The following is a 5,000-nucleotide window of genomic DNA, read 5'->3' on the forward strand; positions in this document are numbered from 1 at the left end:
CCCCCCCCCCCCGCCCCCCCCCCCTACTGTCACCCGATGCAAGGTAACTCATCTCTACAAAGACGCCAAACATCATAATCTAAGATAATTAAGAATGTCAACTGCGATACAAGACCCCATAATTAACTCTCATCCCTGTATGATAAATGGGGGCACCCCCCCCCCACCAAGTTGAAACTGAGATACAGTACAACCCTCCCTCCTCTAATGTAACTGTATGGGTGCTGTAAACGGTTCTACTTTACCTCTCCCCCCTCTCAGTGATGGAATTTTCGTTAAATATATTTTGCTACATTGGTCCCCCCTTGTTCGAGTCTTTCATTTTTGGGGCGTCCCCCATCTGCCCCCTAAGGCTCCGTGTAACAAAACTTTGTTCATAACACCCTGCTTATTGACGGACAATATTTTGCGGAGAGTGGATTAATTATCAAGGTCTATAAAGCGATCAAGGATCAGAGATTGTGTAAAAAACACGGGGGTATTGTATTTCACAAAAGGGATTAAAAAGGAAATGTAATAACTGCAGCCAGTTTGATAAAATAACGTATTTAATAAAATGTACTACAATATTGACATGACGGAAATCACCAAAAACACAATATTATTACATCGCGGTTTTTTTTCCTTTTACATTTTTATCATAAAGGTTTTACGTGTGAGAGGCGCATTATTGGCTTGCTGGTAGAGGGAGAGGTGGAAGGGGGTGCATGGAGAAAGAAGGTGGAAGAGGACACACATAGAGAAGGCAGAATAGGTGGATTGGGAGGTCGCAGATAGGAGGGCGAGATAGAAGAGGTCGACACAGAGGACAGGAGAAGCAGCGGTAGTGATGAACGCAGAAAGGAAGGAAAGGTGGAAGGGGAGTATGCAAATAAGGCAAGAACAGTGGAATGGTAGACACACGGGACAGGCGGAAAACATTTAAAACTGCCAAAAAATTAAATACAAAACCGTCAGAGAACACATATACACCAATAATAATAAGTAACAGTAAACCAAAAAAATCGATATTATTACAAAAATCACCAACAACGGTCGGGAAAAATAAGAACCTAAAGTAGCAGATTCAAAAAAACAAAATAAAGAAAATCGGAGGAGGAAGGAAGAGGTGGGTCCGAGCAGTGGTGGGTCAGGAGGAGGAGGAGGAGGAAGGAAGAGGTGGGTCCGAGCAGTGGTGGGTCAGGAGGAGGAGGAGGAGGAAGCAAGCGGTGGGGTAGAGCAGTGGTGGGTCAGAAGGTGTAATTAGCCAGCCTTGGTTCATTCTACCGGATACTCCCGGAAAGAGAACATTATGCCATTGGCCACGGTATAGGCGCCTACCACGGTCTGGGGGTGCCGGGAGCTGCTCGATGCAAGGTGCAATAAATGCTGAAGTAGTCGGTGGCAGCCAGGATTAATGGGGACCATTATGGCTCTTACTATTAGATCTTCCAATTGTTTTTCCCGGGAAATGGCAAACAGGTGGGCAAAGTAGTTTTTCAGGACGTCTTATGCGATGGGACTTTTATGCGCACGTGAGAGAGAGAGAGAGAGAGAGAGAGAGAGAGAGAGAGAGAGAGAGAGAGAGAGAGAGAGAGAGAGAGAGAGAGAGAGAGACAGGCAGACAGACAGACAGACAGACAGACAGACAGACAGACAGACAGACAGACAGACAGACAGACAGACAGACAGACAGACAGACAGACATGCTAAGTATTGTTGGATCTGAACCAGGCAGGTTAAGTACTATTGAATATAGCAGGTAACCCACATAGGTGACCGCTTGGAATTGGTTTCGCCCTTGGCTACAGGACTGACCATCTCCTGAACATACTCCTACAGCTTTAATGCAAATTCACTCAGTAGGCTGTAAAATCCTTCCCGGCAGGTGGGGGAGATTCTCCGGGCAGATGGTGAAGTTCTCCCTGTCAGGTGGTGATGTTTTTCACAGCAGGTGGTAAAGCTCTCTCCAGTATGAGGTGATGTTCTCTTCTGTAGGTTATGAGGCTCTTCCGAACAAGCGGGTTTCTCGTTCTGCTGGGCATGACAGTGGCGACGTATAGAGGGTTCAAGTCGTGTCTATCAGGATGTATAGAGTGTCTATCAAGATGTGTCGGTTACTTTATGAGCCCTCATAAAATTGAGTGCATTGCTACCTGTATTTTTCAATCCCGTTGTGCATATGGCAAAGGAATATCCGCACTGACATGTGTGAATGTGAATTAACAAGTACACTTGTCTTTGTTTCGGGCGTGTGCAAGGAAACACACAGGTGTTGTTGTCATTTTGTTTTGTTGTAGCAGTGCTTCTGTTATTGTCTTTATATATGATCTGCTCTCTGTTCATCTCGGGTCACTTCCTTACCTCTCTTTTTTTTCGTTCTTTCATCCCTCTCTCTCTATCCATGTCTACCTTCATTTATATCAACTTCCTCTTCTTTTATCCAAAGCTCTGTCTTTCACAATGCCTTCTCGTTTATCCCAGTTCTCCTCTTCCTCTCCTTCCTTATCTACCTCCTTTACTGTCACCTTTCATATTTTTACCATCCACCTCTTTCTTTCTTTCTTGCTTCCCCCTTCTCTTCCCTTTACCCTCTCATCCCCCCCCCCTTCCCTTCCACCTCTGTCCCCTTATTCACTCACTTCCTCCTTCCCTACTGCCTGTTTCCCCTTTACTCTTCCACTTCTCTCCCCTACCTATTCCTTGCTCTCCCTCTTGGATAGGACAGAGTGACGGGTGGTTAACAATATCACTCGTTTACAGTGCCCAATCTGCTCTGTCCTAATTACCCTCGCACCGTTCTCCATAACGTAGGTCGTGTTATTATTGGCCAGGCATGTGTGTCCCCTCCCTTATTAGGACCGGCACGCCTTACCACGCCCATATGGGACCCGCGCCCGCCTGTATCCCCCCCCCCCCCCCCTCCCTCCAAGCCCTTGTGAGAGCTTGGTCCAACAGGCTGTTGCTTGAATGGCCCGCAGGCCCACATATCCACTACAACCCGGTTGGTTCGTCAATTCTCGAAGAAAATGGATCTAATTTTCCAAAAGCACAAAAGGCTTTTTATCAAACCTCAACAGAGATTTTTACATTAACAGTTACATCTAACCTGCATACCTTAGAATTATAATGTCAGCTAGTTACCAAAAAATCATTACAATATTTATGTATTTACATAAATTATTATGCATTTATGGATTTTTTTATATATAAGTAGTTCTCTGACCAGTGGTTAGTTATATACGACAGACCGTTGGTTCACAGCGGTCTGTCGATGTATATTCCATTTTGAGTGTCTAATTTTAAGAAAGTTTTATATAGCTCAAATTAAATCTTTTGCTACTGCATATCTACGCCACACCTTCGGTACTATGTAAGTCCCACACCACCTTCTGCCATGCTGCCTAGTCCGTCCTGGTCATGCTTGTTGTTCCCAATGGTTTTGGGTACCGGCAGTAGGGTTGCCAGCTTCTCAATTTGTGAATCTATCGTCTCAATGTTACCTTTAGTATTTTACTATTCTGTAATATGATATTTATTTAATTTTATTTTGCAAAAATGTAAGTAAAGTGACTTGTTGTATGTACAATTGGTAGTTACCGAATGTGGAATGTGCTTTAGTAGTACTTTATTTCCAGGTTGCTTGGCGATGTGGGTGAGTTGCCACCGGAGTCCACACATGTGATCCACACCCACCAGCGTCCACACATGTGACCCACACCCACCAGCGTCCACACATGTGACCCACGGCACCGAGAGGATAAATGAAGGTAAGGACATAATTTGTTAACACGAATATGGTTACAAAAATTCGATGTATAACACGAGGACCAGTGATGATGATGATGACCCAACAACGACTAACGATGCCGCTGTGATTATCGATCACGCTAAAGAGAATCCAGGGAATGACAAAAGCACGAGTTATATTACCAAAATAAGACCTGTGGTGTAATTCTAAGGTCAGCCAAAAAAGGGGTCACACACACATCACCAATAATGACCATTGATCAACGCCGTGTGGTTAACTGGAATTGCAACTTTATGCGCACACGATCATTACTCTAGGAAAGGAAATATGTCCTAATGGGCGCTCCGTTCCCAGGGGAGCTTGTTAATCGCGACTGATTTGTTTTGCAGTAATTACCGACAATTGAAGGTTGGATTAAGGGTACGGTTCTTTCCAAAGGCTGAGGGAGAGAGACGGGGAAAGAGAGAGACAGAAAGAGACAGAGACAGCGGAGTGACAGGTAGAATAAACATCTCTTCTCTTGTCAAGGAAAGGTTAATTTTCAACAAATCGTTAGTGAAGCTTGTCTTATTCTTCATTTATCGTGTTGGTGTATTGCTGTTCCTTCATGGTATCTGCGAGGTCTTGGCTGAGCAAAGTGAACAGTTTTCCTTACTGTCTTCTAATGTCAGTATTAACACACGACTTAGGCTGTCTTACTGAAAGATGGCAACTGCCTTTAATTAACTTTCAAATCAATATAGTTATCAAGATTGTTGCTGTCTTTGTTTCAGTTCCATATTTACATTTTGTTTATGCTGTTTTTGTTTCTATTATCATTACTGTTGACACTGTAGTTGTCGTTGATTCAGTTGTTAAAATTTAACCTCAATGAACTTGCACCAATGAGCACCTCTGTTGCTCATCATGCTGTTAGTTGTAGGTAAGTCTGGTACAGACTTGTGTTAATCACCAATGTCAACATACCCAATTACACGCTATTGCTTGGCGAGTCTTCTGGACCCATACCAATATTATTATGTTAACTTCGCTAAACAAAAAAAAATCCCTTCTCTTGAGGCATAAACAAAGAGGATTCCCAACCAAAATTGAAGCATAAAGTGAAGCCCAGCGCCGTTGACCCGTTCCTCACGTAATTATTATCCTAAAGTACTAATTTACCAAGACCGGTAATTAACACGATGTTTGTATCACTAAGGTTTCTAATAATCAACGTTATCTGGCTATCTTGTAATCTCTCTCGCGCTCACACACACACACACACACACAC

At 43.6% G+C, this 5,000-nt stretch overlaps 1 protein-coding gene and 1 long non-coding RNA gene across 14 annotated transcripts in view; one reads left to right on the forward strand and one right to left on the reverse strand.

The window, feature by feature from the left end:
- Positions 1-5,000, reverse strand: part of LOC123772554 (homeobox protein, cut) — a 589,385-nt gene that overhangs the window by 457,078 nt on the left and 127,307 nt on the right. The window lies entirely within an intron of this gene.
- The window catches only part of LOC138365532 (uncharacterized), a 565,144-nt gene that overhangs the window by 248,589 nt on the left and 311,555 nt on the right, over positions 1-5,000 (forward strand). Inside the window, exon 2 of the long non-coding RNA XR_011228904.1 lies at positions 3,618-3,749. This is a non-coding gene — a long non-coding RNA (uncharacterized lncRNA). The remainder of the gene's footprint in view (positions 1-3,617; positions 3,750-5,000) is intronic.

The sequence above is a fragment of the Procambarus clarkii genome, chromosome 17 (genome assembly GCF_040958095.1).
Source record: "Procambarus clarkii isolate CNS0578487 chromosome 17, FALCON_Pclarkii_2.0, whole genome shotgun sequence".
Classification (NCBI taxonomy): Eukaryota; Metazoa; Arthropoda; class Malacostraca; order Decapoda; family Cambaridae; genus Procambarus; species Procambarus clarkii.